Source organism: Trichechus manatus, unplaced genomic scaffold (assembly GCF_000243295.1).
Source record: "Trichechus manatus latirostris isolate Lorelei unplaced genomic scaffold, TriManLat1.0 scaffold00005, whole genome shotgun sequence".
NCBI classification, from domain to species: domain Eukaryota; kingdom Metazoa; phylum Chordata; class Mammalia; order Sirenia; family Trichechidae; genus Trichechus; species Trichechus manatus.
This window is the reverse complement of record NW_004443941.1, coordinates 14,279,705-14,295,333: the sequence shown is the minus strand read 5'-3', so window position 1 is coordinate 14,295,333 and position 15,629 is coordinate 14,279,705. Positions and strand designations below refer to the sequence as shown.

The 15,629-nt window shown below is 48.2% G+C and overlaps 1 protein-coding gene and 1 non-coding gene across 2 annotated transcripts in view; one reads left to right on the top strand and one right to left on the bottom strand.

Annotated features, from left to right (window-relative positions):
- Nucleotides 1–15,629, bottom strand: part of KCNK12 (potassium two pore domain channel subfamily K member 12) — a 48,015-nt gene that overhangs the window by 6,096 nt on the left and 26,290 nt on the right. The window lies entirely within an intron of this gene.
- Nucleotides 8,432–8,536, top strand: LOC111821536 (U6 spliceosomal RNA). Its single transcript, XR_002824919.1, has one exon. It is a non-coding gene; the product is annotated as a U6 spliceosomal RNA (small nuclear RNA).

The window sequence follows — 15,629 nt, the reverse complement described above, 5'->3', positions numbered from 1 at the left end:
ACCAGTCCCTGGAGAAGGACATCATGCTTAGTAAAGTAGAGGGTCAGCGAAAAAGAGGAAGACCCTCAATGAGATGGATTGACACAGTGGCTGCAGCAGTGGGCTCAAGCATGACAGCGATTGTGAGGATGGCGCAGGACTGGGCAGTGTTTTGTTCTGTTGTACGTGGGGTCGCTGTGAGTCGGAACTGACTCGACGGCACCTAACAACGACAACCCAGTCAGGCTGTGATGCAGGCTCGATGAGAACACTGAGTATTTGACTGGCTGGGATGCGAGGCGCCACCTGCCCAGAACGAAGGGGACAGGCATGTCAGGAGGTTCTCTGACAGCACAGAGGGCAGCCAGTGAAAGTGTCCCCCTGCTGTCTGACACCCTGTGTCCTCTCACCCTCCTGTGGCTTCCTACACATCTCACTGTCAGCTCATCTTGGGACAAGGTGAGGTCCAGTCCAGCCTCCTTCCCCATCAGCATCAAGAGGCTCAGAGCTCTGGGGGACACCAGGGTAGTGGGGTCCAGGCCTGGTGCCACTGCCTAGCCAGTTTCTTTCCAGCATCGGGGAGCAATGCCTCAAGCTCCAGCAATTTGTGGGGAGCCAGGCTGGCTGTGGAGAGGGGCCTCAAAGCTTCAACCAGAGAAAAGGCAAACTCAGACACCCAGAATCCGCTCCTCCCCCAGTCACACCCCGCAGAGGCGTAATCTGTCCCCCGGTTCACACCAAGCCTGCTATTTTGTTTATGCCACAATTGATCTGCCATCCCAGTCTGCAAAGAGCAGACACTTGGGGGCTTTATTATGCCACTTTGACAAAAGCTGTGAAGCTCGTTCCCACAGCCTGTCTGGTGCCGCCTTCGCAAATGGGGCCCTGGTGACAGGGCCTCCGTAGTTCAGCTCAGAGAGCTTGGAATTGAGATGGGGAAGCGAGCGCTGATCTTTGTCGTGTGCTCCCGGATGGCAGCCTCTATGCTCGACACTGGGCACACGCCCTCCCTCCCACTCCCACTGTTACCCCCAACAATGCAGGTAAGAGAATGGGCCGGGGGCGGGGTGAAGCACTCGCCCCGAGTTACGGCTTCTAAGTGGCTGAGCTGCCCCAGAAGCCTGGGCCCTTTCTACTGCGCCAGGCAGATGGAAAGTCTTGGCTCGTTACCCCCAGGCACCTCTCCCTGCTGGGCTCTGGAATGACAACTCTGAGGGGGGAAATATGATTTATTGGCCAATCTGGGATACTTTTGAGAGTGAAAGGGGCACTATTAATAACTACACCAGGACAGCATGCACAAAGCAGGGCTGTTCCAAGCAACTAGGAGGTATGGTTAAACTGCAGATTCCAAGGCAGGTCCCACCAGACAGGTTTTATTTAATGGGTCAGGAAAGGGGCCCAGGGATCTGCATTTTAACAAATGTCCCAGATGATACTGACGCAAATGGGCTGAAGTCCTTCCTTTGAGAAAAGATGCTACAAGGTATCCCGGATGGCCCGAATGGTGGGAATCTGCCCAGTTTTAAATACTTTGATTTAAATTTCCAGTGACCTAAAACCCTTGGACATTGGACATTGTAGCTGTGACCTTAACAACCATTCTCCCTGCCCCCTACTGCGTTGCAGCCAGGTCCTTGGAATTGGCCCCAATTTCAGAAATGGGCTCTATTAGTCTAGACCAATCAGCATAATCCAGCCCTCTTACTATGACTGGCTCAGCCAATCAGTGCAAGGCATTCCCACAGCACTTGAGATTGGCTCTGGAATAAGCACGTGACACAATTCAGGCCAATGGGATGAGAGAAGAGATTTCTGAGTTTCTGGGACAGAGGCTTCCTCACTCTTAGGAGGGAGCCACTCTGGTTACTGAGGGAGCCAGACGTGGCCCCAGGAGTGGTTGGTAGCTGTGTGGGGACATGAGGAGGAGCCAGCCTTTGGAGGAAGCTGACCTTACAGAAGGCTGAGTGGAGGCGGCCTGGAAGAAACGAGGCCTTGATGACCCTGATGAGCTGTCAAATCAAACCAGCTGTGCCACCTGCCCTACCTCTGGATTTCCAGGTGCCTGAGCCCATATGTCCTCACAAAGCTGTCTGTGTCATGCAATCAAACATATGCCAACTGCTGCAGCTGGCTAAAGGGCCTGGTTAAGCAGCCCAGTGTCGAGGAAATCGTACTAGACTTGAACTCAAGAGTTTGAGTCCTGTTGTGGCCTCTGTTAGCCAAGTGATTGAGGCAAGTCAGTAACTTCGCTGAGACTTGATTTCTTCAGCTGTAAAACATCACAGATGTTCCTGCTGTGAACCCTCTTTGGAAACTGCCATACACTATGCTGAAGTGTGTTCCTCAGGATGTGATAATAAACTTTACGGGGGGTGGGGAGCGGTGAAGAGTTCCCATGATTGAGAGAAAAAAAGGGGTTAAAAAAGTGAAACAAGATTCCTCACTGCAGGACTTTTCAGAGTGCTTACTGTATGTCAGTGCGATTTATGACCACCTCTAGTGACTTGAGGGAGCCCTGGTGGCTCAGTGGTTAAGGCCTTGGCTGCTAACCAAAAGGTTGGCAGTTTGAATCCACCAGGCACTCCTTGGAAATCCTATGGGGCAGTTCTACTCTGTCCTATAGGGTCGCTAAGAGAATTGACTCGATAGCAATAGGTCTGGGTTTGGTTTTTGGAGTGACTTGACTGTTGCATGGAATGATCTTTGGGAAATGCTGTACTTTACTCATGTGAAGAATTAAGAAGGAGACATTTTAAAACATGGGCAGGGAGTCCCCACATTTTTAAAGTCACAGTGACACGGCCATTCTAGGCGGTGCTCGGTATATCGCAGATGCACGAGCCGGGTTTGTTGAGTGAGTGAGTAGATGTCTCTGTTCACTGGTTTAGAGCAGTGATTCTCAAACTAGTGTGCTTAGTCCCACCTGCGAATCTTGTTCTGGGGTGGGGCCTATGAGTCTTCATTTCTAACCTGCTCCCAGGTGATGTCAGTGAACCTGATTTTGAGTAGCAAGGATTTGAATCTGTTGAAATTAGGACCCCTGACTTACACTGTGAATTATCTTTTGGGGTCTGTCTCCACAATGAGAATGGGAACCCCTGCAAACAGGGGCTACATCTTATCGGCTATTTGGAATTCAGCTGCCTGGGTCTGAATCCTAGATTCACCATTCCCTAGCTGTGTGTCCTTGAGAAAATTACTTAACCTCTCTGTGCCTCAATGTCCTCATCAGTAAAATGGAGATGATAATAGTACCTACTCAAAGAATTTTTGTGAGTATTAAATCGAGTTAATATATACAGAGCACTAAGAACAGTGCCTGGTATATTAACAAGCCTTTAATAAAAGTTTATTATTATTATTAATCTTTCTACCCTCCATAGTGAATAGGGGAATCTTGTACAAAGTAGGCACTGATAGTTATTTGTTGACTGAACGACTAAAAGTAAAATTTCAAGAACCTTAAGGGTGAGAGAATGAGAGGGCTGTGTTGGTGGGTAGGGGATGGACAAAGACTCAAATACTAGGGCATGGCCCACTGGGTTGCCAGATAAAATACAGGATGCCCAGTTAAATGGATTTCAGATAAATAATTTTTTTTTTAGTATAAGTATATCCCAAATATTGCATGGGTTATACTTACACAAAAAATGATTTGTTGTTTTATCTGAAATCCAAATTTAACTGGGTATCTCTATTTTCATTTGCTAGATCTGGCAGCTCTACCTATGGCCCCAGTTGTCTGCTTGGCACTCCTCTGGAAAGTCTCAACGTCCCCATCTGGTTTGATCCTTACATCTGGGACTGGCTGGAGGGATGAGCAGCCTCACTCGAATAATCCAGGAACCTAAGGCTCACACAAGGCTGTGCCTTGTTCAAGGCCAGGCCAGCAGCCAGGCCCTGCACTGACCCTCCTTCTGTAAACAGGGAGCAGCGGGAGATAGCTCCTCCCTGGAGGCCCAGGGCCCTGGGTGCACTATGGGGTGGGAGGACAGGGGTGGGGAGTTGTCATCAAGTTGTCCTATGGATGGAGCTGGACACTGACTCTCTGGAAGAGACAGAAGTCTCCTGGCCATGCCCCATGGGAGAGGGCATCGGCCAGAGAGCCTGCCCTGGGGCAGCAGACCCAGCCCTGCAACCTCAGGGCGGCACATGCCTTCTCCCTGGCCCATCCAAGTCTCTCCCCTGGGCAGGAGAACCCACCAGCCTGGCTTAGCCCTGGACCTTCTCCGGGAGGTGGGGCTGGGAGAATAAATGGCTGGGAGAAGTCCTTACAGCATTTACTGAGGAACAAAAAGGTAGAGGGGGAATAAAAATAACAGCTGTCCTATATTGAGCTTTTACTATTTCCAGGCACTGTGCTAAATGCTTCATGTCTATCAATTCATTTAATTTTCACAACACCCCTGTGTGGTACACTGTGTTTCATTGATTCTAAGTCACACTTTTTTCCCTTCCCATTTTAACAACTCTGAAATCAGGATACGTTTTACAATCGATGGCCTGACAGAGTTTATTTGGCAGCATTGTTCATTCTTAATGACACACACAGCAACAGTGCATTGAAAACTGACGGTGTCTTAGATTTGATGAACTACAGTGGGGATTATTACCACGCCTGTTTTTCAGATCGGTAAACGGAGTCATACGTAGCAGATAAAGACACTGAAGTTAAGTAACTTGCCCAAGATCACAGAGCGAACAAATGGTAGAGCTGGGATCTGAAACTTGAGGAAGGCGCTTTTGATGTGATAAAGAAGAGCGGCATAAACATATAGAAGGTGAGAAGAAGGGAGGGGTTGCTTTTGGTTAGAGCGGCAGTTCTCAGCCTGTATCCACAATGGAATCACCTGGGAAACTTAAAACAATCCCAATACCCAGGTGCACCCAGCTAGATCAGAGTCGGGGCTGAGGCCCTACTGGTGGAGCAACTGGGGAAGGTTTATGGAGGAAGAAGTATTTGTGTTCAGTCATGAAGATGGGATTTCAAGGGCAGGAAGCAGAGGCTGGGTTTGGGAAAGGTTTCCTGCTGGGAGAGCTGCTGTGCACAGGGCCTGGGGGAGGGAAGGGACGCGTGTGAGAGGTGCAGCCTGGCCGACTCCCACACACGGTGCAGCTCCTGCCTGGCCGGTAGTAAGGGATCAGTAACTCTTGCTGATGGAGTGGGTGAATCTGTGGAAGAAGGAACAGGCCAATTTAGAGAGAACCTCCCATTCACCTGGTACTCAGGCTGAACCCGCAGGAGCTTCGTGGGAGCGGGGGTGTCACCAAGCACCTCTAGGAGCCTCTCCAGCATCCGAGCCTGGCATGTGGCAATGTGCCCCGCTTAGTGGAAATTTACAAGCTCTGGAAACCTCAAGAGCAGAAGATAAAGTCAGTGAGTTCCATCCCTGCAGGCTTGGAAAGGGCCACCATTACCGTTGTTCTCGTTGTTCTCGGAGAGTTGAGAGCAGAGGTTAGAAGCATGGGCTGTGGTGCCCCTACTTGCTAATAAGTTGACGTGGGTGTGGTACTTCTCCCTCTAAAAATGGTCTAATGACGGTGCTTATCTCCTAAGGTTGTCAGGATTAAATGAGGGTGTGATTCTCACATGCTTCCCACAGTGCCTAGGACACAGCAAGCACTCAAAAAGCACCAACCTTATGGGAGCAGCCATCTAAGACACATCTGTTGGTCCATCACGTTCGGAGCAAAGGAGAATGAAGAAAACCAAAGACACAAGGGAAATATTAGTCCAAAGGACTAATGGGCCACATGAACCACAGCCTCTACCCGCCTGAGCCCAGAAGAACTAGATGGTGCCCGGCTACTACCACCAACTGCTCTGACAGGGATCACAATAGAAGGTCCCAGACAGAGCAGGAGAAAAATGTAGAACAAAATTCAAATTTACAAAAAAAGTCCAGACGTACTGGTCTGACAGAGACTGGAGGAACCCCCAAGACTATGGCCACCAGACACCCTGCTAACTCAGAACTGAAGCCACTCCTGAAGTCTACCTTTCAGCCAAAGATTAGACAGGCCCATAAAACAAACAATAACAGAAGTGAGGTACGTGCTTCTTAGCTTAATCAGGTATACAAGACCAAAGGGGCAACACCAAAAGCAAAGACGAGAAGGCAGGAAGCGACAGGAAACTGGACGAATGGACACAGAGAGCCCAGGGTGGAAAGGGACATGGGGAGAGTGGTGACACATTGTGGGGATTGCAACCAATGTCAGAAAACAATTTGTGTATAAAACATTGAATGAAAACCTAATTTGCGCTGTAAACTCTCACCTAACACACAATAAAATTAAAAAAGAAAACGCACTCAGTTTCATTAGGAATCCCCACGGGCAAGGCATGGCCCTTACATCACCAGGGAAATGAACCCCGTGAAAGAATGGCAAATCATGACGTAGGAATCTCCCATATACACGCTCAAGACCAACTCCGCCATTGACCTGGTACTGGTGCGAGCTAGAAGCCCCGCCTCTCCAGTTCCGAAGCTGAGTGTGGCAGTGCGTGGGATATTTGAAAATGGGTCTGTTTTGGAAAAGCTGCGGCGGGAGGCGGCTGGATTTTCTGGTGCTTGTGGGTTTGTTTACGTTGTGAAGCTAGATGGTCAGCTCCCTGAGGGCAAGGACTGGTGTTTTCTTGACCTCTCCAAAGCCCTGTGTGAGGCTGGGCTCAGACTGCATGCTCAGTGACTCAGGACGGAGAGGCACCAGTCAGCAGGACACAGAGAAAGCAGACCCCTCCCCTATTTTCTGTCTTGTTTGCTTTTGGCCTGTTCTTTGGGGGCTCTGGGAATAAAAGGAACCAAGCCACAGAGGTTGCACATTAGTGATTTTTAACATTGGAAAAGTTTTGGCGAATATGAGCAAAGGGCAAGTGACTCCCAGAATAGGGTTTGCAGCCTGGCATTGCTTTGCTCTTGACTGGGGGTGGAGGCGGCCTGGAGTCCGCCCTGCCCCCAACCCTGCACTTCATCTGTGGGATTTTTTTGTCCTCACCAGAAATCATTCAGCAAAATGAGTGATTAAAAGCTGGTTAACTACACCTGCCTCCAGGTAGCTCCAGCTTAACAACCTTTCCCAGGGAGCAGCTGTCAAGCTCTGGTCCCTAAGAGCTGGTGGGAAGATGACTCATTTACAGAGAGCTGGCCTCCCTCCTGTTCCCCCCACCCCAGATCTGTCCCTGTCTCTCTGATGACTAATCCCTTTCAAAGATGAGATCACCTTCCCCGCCTGCCCCCCACAAAAAGAGCAGAGCCCTAGCCTCAGCTCAGAATTTTGAGAGAAGACTGAGTCCAAGACCAGGGAAGGCAGGGACATCACTGATGGGACAAAGGCCAGGCCAACGAGAGCTTGGAGTAAAAGGGCAGAGGTGAGGAAAGCTTCGATGCCTCTCCCAACCCCGTTCCTTCCTCCTCCCACCTCAGGCTGCCCACACACGGCTGTGGTGAGGCGGTGGCTCCTCCAGGGCAGAGCTCTGAGACTCAAGCTGCCTCTCAGAAGGGAGACAGACCGGCCCTGGGGAGAAGGCAGGTCCAGCAACCCTTGCTTGGAAGTTTCAATGTATCAACTGAATCACATTTTACCTCAAATCCTGTATCATAGAGGAGCAGATTATTAAAGGCAATCTGTGGTGGTTTCTAGAAAACAAGGAATCCTGCTCTCAGGTGGACAGTATCAACTCTCCTCAGTCAATTCAGATTTCATACACCAAAGAAGCACCCTCTCATCCCCGTCCACGTACCACAAGCCTCCCGCCCAGGATGAGGGAGGACATAGGCAAAGGGGCAGAGCCCCTGCTCAGGGACAACTTAGGAATGCACAGAGGCCATTTCTTAGGGGTCTGGCGCTACCTGACCGTTGTCTCCAGCACTTGGCCTCCCTCTTACCATCACACCTCTTTCCACAGAAGGTGGCCTAGTTGGCTGCTCCAGAGGACTAATAAAGAAGGTAAAATGAAAACAAACCATAATTTCAAGCCACAGCTAGGGAAGTACTCTAGAGGGTACGTGGAGAACTCTATGTGACTGCCCTGCTAGCCCCCTGCCCTACAGACCAGTGAACCAGCCAACATGGCTGCCAATAGCCTGGCTGCAGAGACGGGGAAGGGGCCCGGCCTGTGGCCTCTGGCCTGAGGCTAATGGGTGATCCAAATAGGTGGGGGTTGGTTCTAACTGTACGTTCTGCTCTCAGCCGCCATGTAGGGAGGGGAGGGAGTTTGATCACTGGCTCACAGAAGAGAGGATGGGAAGAAACTGGATTTATGGGGCCCCTACCCCATGCTTATAATATGAATTTAGAAACAGAAGTATGTCTACCTTTGTGAGGCTCTCTGACATTAACTATAAGCCATTAGAAACCTGTAAGTCATAAGAAAGTTATTGAGAAAATTTCTGAACTTAGACATAGAAACATAGAAGCATGTGAAGTATATAAAGAACGGATGTTGTGCTCACTTCAGCAGCAATATACTAAAACTGGAACGATACAGAGAAGATTAGCACGGCCCCTGCGCAAGGATGACATGCAAATTCGTGAAGCGTTCCACATTTAAAAAGAGCGAACGTAAACAACATTTAAGTTCACTTTGACCCGGCATGCTGTCACACAAGATAACAATATAAATCCAAACAACCTCCCTGACCTCTAACCTTGAAGAGAAGAAAGATGGGTCATTTGACTCCTCTCTAACCCTGGAGAAAAGTCAACATACTTAGTCTTTGACATCACATTGATCCTTGTCATGTGGAGCCAAGGTGACGAATTCACACATGAACTCTAAATTTCTGCTCATTCACTGAGAGAAGGCAGAGATGGAACTGAGATTCTGTCTGCCGCCACTGACCGTGGACATTATCTTACAGGGACCTCTGCCAAGTTCGAGCCATGGTTAAGCCTTCCTCCGGAGACCTCTCGTTAAAGGTAAAAGCTTGAAGTCTAAACAGTTGAACTCCAACCATTGAACTAACATTGTAATTGTTAGTTCTGATTCTCCAGTTCTAAATGAATGTTGTGAGGTCTTGCTTGCACGCCTTGCCATGATTACCTTACAATAAGCGAGTTTATGTACGACAAACCTGAGTATCTCTCTATTAATTTTCTAAGATAAAATCCTACACAACACGGAAGGATCCAGCCAGAACTTCTTGGACTGGCAGGCAAGGCCCTGACCTACTTTTCTAGCACTGCCTCCCCTCCTTGAAACCTCTTCTTCAGTCACACCGGTTCCCTCACCGTATTCATGCTCACACATATTTATTTGCCAGCTACTTACTGAAAGCCTGCTGTGTCTTTCAAGGTGTGGATACGACATGAGCAAGGTAGGCAAAATCCCAGCCTGCACAGAACTTACTGTCCAGTAAACATACCAGGAGCATTCCCACCTCCACATCTCTGCACTTGCCATCCCCACAGTTCGCCCCTTTCAACATCTAGAATGAGACTGATTTCCTTTTCTCTCCACCTGTCTGCATCCTAGTCATCATTCGGCAACACCTTCAGCTCATCAAAGCCTGAGTCGTGTGCTGCCTTGTGACATCCCATCTGAGTCCACTGTCTGAGAGTATTATTTAACCCTTTGTGTTTTTCTACATTGCCTCTCGAGTAATGAGATTTCTGAGGACATGGCCCAAGTCTTAGATTTCTTTCCCACCTTTCTCCAGCACAGGTGCTCAGGGAACAGCTGCTAAATTCCTGACACAAAAAAGTTTGTCTAATGATCACCACGAGTCCCTGGGGGGTGTAAATGGTTAATGCGATCAGCTGCTAACTGAAAGGCTGGAGGTTCGAGTCCACCCAGAAGTGCCTCACAAGAAAGCCTGGCAATCTACTTCTGAAAAATCAGCCACTGAAAATGCTTTGGAGCACAGTTCTACTCTGCCACACATGGGGTCACCATGACTTGGGATCTCCTTGACAGCAACTGATTTTCTAGTGATCACCAGCAGACACTGTACCAGAAATACCATGGTTTGCATCTTAGTTAATTCATCGATGGCAACGGGCATGCTCCAGGCATGGGGGCAGGGGAAGGAATACTGTAATGGATAATATTGTCGATGTCCTTCAGCTAAAGACCACCAGGAACACCCTTGTGATCAAACAAAATTGGGTTTATTGACTCATTGCAACAGGTAGACCTTACACCGTAGGGAACTGTGGGTATCGGACTTTTTTTAGGATCTGGGCTTGAGTTAGGTGATTTTGAGGAGGCCTCAAGGAAGCAGGGCTTTGCTCTGGATTGGATGCTATCAGGAAGCACGGGTAATTCTCTGATTGAGGATCTTGATAATCTTACCTAGAAGGTAGGAAGCACAGAGCAGGACCAAAGCTATCGTTGGTAAAGAAGCAGCACTCACTCATATTAACCAGATGGAGGATGTTTGGTCATTTTTGTGGTTTGGATAATGTTCTTGTTTTTTGTCTGTGTTCAGGCATGATTGATTATAAGGTGAGTAGTCTTGTTTGTTTTTGTTTTCTTGGAGTCCCTGGGTGGCACGAATGGTTAAATGCTTGACTACTAATTGGAAGGTTGGTGGTTGGAACCCCCCCAGAGGTGCCTCCGGAGACAGCCTTGGCGATCTGCTTCCAAAAGGTCACAGCCTTGAAAAGCCTATGGAGCAGTTCTACTCTGACACACATGGGGTCACCATGAGTGGGAATCGACTCGACAGCAACTGGGGCTGGTCTCGTTTTTCTCTCACTCCATCATGATGACAGTGTAGCTTTGTCTGATGCTGGTGTTCTGCAAGATCGTTTCTATTCAACTGCAGAACACTGTGGCCCAGCTATGAGTGGGCCAGCACCTGGCTTTTGTCTTTCTCAAAATGGCTCTGCACTCAGGGTCCCCTGACTGCATTTTATTGGATGCCATGCATTATTTTCTAAAGAAGCTCTTTTCAAGTCTCCCAATTTATGTGGTTCTACAGTGCACGTGTGTGTGTGCGCGCCTGCATGCACTTGATTCCCTATGTGGAGCCCACATCAACCATGGTTACCTCTAGACTGTGGAACGAAGGGTGAATTTTATTTTAATTTTCTTCTGTATACTTCCATGAATATGTCACATTTTCTGTGGCTCAAAAGGGGTAGTTACTACTTTTGTAACCATAACTTCTCCTTCAACAAGTATTATTAGTTTTTATAATTTATAAATAAAATGAATAAGATATAGCTCTGTCCTCAAGACAAACAATGACCACAATACATTAAGCAATGACAGCAAGGGAGACCTCATGGGATGTGAAGAAGCAAGAGAAGAGGCCTGGGAGGACTTCCCAGAGGAGGCAGCACTGGAGCTGAGTAGTAAAAATGACTTAGCTAAGCAGGTAGGGTGTGGCACTCAGGACAGGGGTCTGGAGGGTCTGGGTTGGAGACCTGGATTCAGGGATCATGGGGATAAGACTTCCCAGGGGGCAGGGGCAGAGTGAGAACGCGAGCCCCCGGGGAGCCTCGGCATTTGAGGGACAAGAGGAAGAGACTGTGACGGACGCTTTCATTCATCCAGCAAATATTTGCTGAGGGTCTACTATGTGGTAGGCGCTGCGGTAGGTACTTAGGATTCGGTGGTGATCACACAGAGTTCCTTGCCCTCATGATGCTTACGTTTCAGCCCAGGAGACGGATAATAAGCTGCAAGTAAATCAGGTGGTACATTAGAAAGTGGTGAGTGCTATGAAAAAAAAAAAGAGTAGGTAATTCCTGGGTGATGTGAGCCGTTAGGAGGTGCGAGTCCACCCAAATGTACCTTGGAACAAAGATCTGGCGATCTCCTTCCAAAAATCCGACAATTAAAAACCCTATGGAGCACAGTTCTACTCTGACACATGTAGGGTCAGCATGAATTGGAGTCAACCCAATGGCAACTGGTTTGGTTTGTTTAAGGGGATTGGAGGTGCCAAGGGGTGGGAGGTGGCAGGCGGCAGCATTAAGGGGGTGGGGGTGAGGGCAGGCTCCTTAAGGAAGGGACATTTGATGAAGGACTTGAGGGAGGCAACATCTGGGGTGGGAAGAGGGTTTCAGGTCATTCAGTAACCACAGCAAGGGGCCTGAGGTGGGGAAGGGGGGCTGGAGATGGAGAAGAGCCAGAGAGGAAGAGGGAACAAAGGAAACCACTGGATGAAGAGATCAGTCAGCACATCCCTTACGGACGCAAAGTTTAAGTTACACAAATGCTCCAGAATATAAGAAAACCCACTACTCTCATTTGATTTTAGCATGAAGGATAAACAAACTAGCAATTGAATAAAAAAGAGAAGGAAATAGAATAAATATTCAAGTAGATTTCAAGTGACAATGGAGATGCGGAATATATTTGATAACTCTGTTCTTCTAGCTACCAGCAGAATCTCATACGACTTGAGAAGGAATCAAGATGATAAGAACAACCATCAGCATTTTCAATCGCTCAGGACAGTCTGTAGAGCAAATTTTAATGTCTTATCTCATTTGGTCATCACCATAACCCAGTAAAGAGAATGTCATCGTGGTTCTCATTTTATAGAGGAGGAAATGGAATCCATGGGAAATAAGGTGACAGACATGACATCTAAAGTTTCAGCCCGAATTTGTACCTCCCATCTCTCAACCTCATCTCTCAAACCTATGCTCTTTCAATTATAACAGGGGAAATATTCAAGGGCGTATCAGTTTGTATTTTGCATATAGTTTTATATGGTCTTCATCAACGCTAATCTATTAAAAGTTCTGTGTAACAGTGTAATGGATTGAGTTGTGTCCTCACAAAATATGTGTTGGAGTCCTGGCCCCATCCCTGTGGATGTAATCCCATTTAAGAATAGGGTTTTCTTTGGTATGTTAATGAGGCCATATCAATGTGTCTTAAACCTACTCTCTTCTGAGATATCAAAAGAGCAGCATAGACAAACAAAAAAAATGAAATCCGTTGCCATCAAGTCGATTCCGACTCACAGTGACCCTGTAACAAGCAAGCACAAACGGGGGAAAGACAGATGCCGTGTGAACATCGCCAAGGAACCAAGGAATGCTGGGGCTTCAGAAGCTGAGACATGGATTTCCCCCCAGAGTGGACAAGGAGAGCCCTTCCCTAGAGCCGGCATCCTGAATTTGGACTTCCAGTCGCCTAAACCATGAGAAAATAACTTTCTGTTCTTTAAAACCATCCACTTGTGGGATTTCTGTTATAGCAGCACTAGGAAACTAAGACAGTAATAAACAAGTGTCTCTCTGGCTGTTGTGTTGAGGACAGACTGCAGGGGGCACCAAGGAGCCCAGTTCTAGGAGGCTGCGGTAGTGGTCCTCATGGGGGCAGCCCAGGCCAGGGCCAGGAGCAGGAAGGGGAGGAAGGATGGGAGGCCAGAGGAGGGCAGAGAAGCAGGAGAGCATGAGGAGGCAAGCAGCTCCAGGAGGAGGAGGGAGTGGGCATGGGGTCTAGGAAGAAGGAAACCTAAAGCTCCCCCAGGATTTGGCCACTGGGGGAATTAGGTCCTGGGCATGAAAGGAGGGCATCAGCTTCAGGGGACGTCCCACTGCAGCGGCTGCAGGAGGTGCTGAAAGGGGAAGAGACAGATGCAGGGAGGGGAGACTGCCTTTGAAGAAGCTTGTTGGGAAGGCAAGGACACCTACACCTGGAAGGTTCTCAGGGCTGAGACAGGCACTTGACTTACTTCACCTCCCAAACCCATTGCCATCTTGATGATTCCGACTCATAGCGACCTTACAGGACAGAGTAGAACTGCCCCATAGGGTTTTCAAGGCCATAATCTTTATGGAGGAGCGCTGGTGGTGCAGTGGTTAAGAGCTCGGCTGCTAACCAAAAGGTTGGTAGTTCGAATCCACCCGCTGCTCTTTGGAAACCCTACAGGCAGTTCTACTCTGTCCTACGGGGTCACTACGAGTCAGAGTTGACTTGACAGCAACGGGTTTGGTTTTTTTGGGGGGAATCTTTATGGAAGCAGACCACCACATCTTTCTCCTGTGGAGTGGCTGGTGGGTTCCAACCACTGACATTTCTGTTAGCAGCCAAGTGCTTTTAACGACTTCACCATCAGTGCTCCTCTTGGTTTTTTTTTTTTTTTTTTTTTTTTTAACCTCAGAGACGTTGATAACTTACCCAAGTCATCAGAGTACAAAGGTTAAAAATCACAGGCCCCAAAGTCAGAGATTTGGGTTGTAATCCAACCCCCACCACTCATTGGTGCTGTGATCGTCAGCAAGCTACTTGCTATGCCTCAGTTTCCTCAGCTGTAAAATGGATGCAGTATTACAGTACAGGATGGTTGTGGGGATTAGATGGAAGATTCATGTACTTAGCAAAGTGCTTGGCATAGAGTGAACGCTCAATAAATACTCTTCATATACTCATGCTTATGGTTGCCCATCCCACAAATGGCAGGGAAGGGAGGAGAAGATCTAGCCAGGCAGACCCCTATCTTGGAGAGAGGACAAAGGATAGTCCTAAAATTTCACACCATTAAGTCAAGTGTCAGCTCTTGCTTTTAGCGCATCCACTCCCTCACACACGTGCTCATCTGGCCACTCACTCACAAAACATTATCAAGAGTCTACTACGAGCCAGACACCAGGTGCAGTCACTGTGTCAAGAGGTGTAGGTTCTGGCCTGCGGGCCGAGAAGGCACAGGCTTATCCCCACAGGGGCTTGGACCAGAGCCTGGTGACCATCAGCAGTAGGTCCCCTCTTGTGGCATCTCCGAATATGGCATCTCCATATTAAGTCAGCTCATCAGAAAATAGCAACCATGGACCATATTATCCTCTCTCACGTCATTACTGTGGTTTAATGTCTTGCCTCCTGCCTTTATAAAGGAATAGTAGAAACATCCACTCAAAGAACATTTCCTTGTCTTCTGCAAAACTCAAGAAAAGAACACCACTGCTCACGTCCTTATAGAAAGATCCATGAGATTAACTCCTCCTAGAATTCAGTATCTGAACTGTTTGTTTCTCAGGGCACTTGTTCCCTTTTATTGCCCATTTTGCCTGCTCTGAGGGGCAGCTCAGGGCCAATGTGGCAATCAATTGCCATACTACCGTGTCCCAGCGCTTGGCACACCTCTTGCCTCTTTTCAACGGCTTTTTAGCTTCCCTCATCCCTTTCTTCCTTCTTCTCTCTTCTCTTCCGCCCGCCCACAAGATCTGTTGAGCACCTGCTATGTGCAAGCACTGTGCTAGGGCACAGCCGTGCCCTCTTAGAGCTTACATTTGTTCGAATCCCTTGTAGAGTAAGCCGGCTTTTAGTCATGAAACAAAAAAACCAAATCCACTGCCGTCAAGTCTATTCTGACGCATAGCAACCCTATAGGACAGAGTAGAACTGCTCCATAGGGTTTCCAAGGTTATGATCTTTACAGAAGCAGATTTCCAGGTCTTTCTCCCGTGGAGTTGCTGGTGGGTTCGAATCACCAACCTTTTGGTTAGCAGCTGAATGCTTAACCACTGCGCCACTAGGGCTCTCCACTTTTATATATTATATATGCTTTCGTTGTTGTTGTTAGGTGCCATTGAGTCAGTTCCGACTCATAGTGACCATATATACAACAGAACGAAACACTACCCAGTCCTGCGCCATCCTCACAATCATTGTTATGCTTGAGCCCATTGTTGCAGCCACTGTGTCAATCCATCTCATTGAGGGTCTTCCTCTTTTT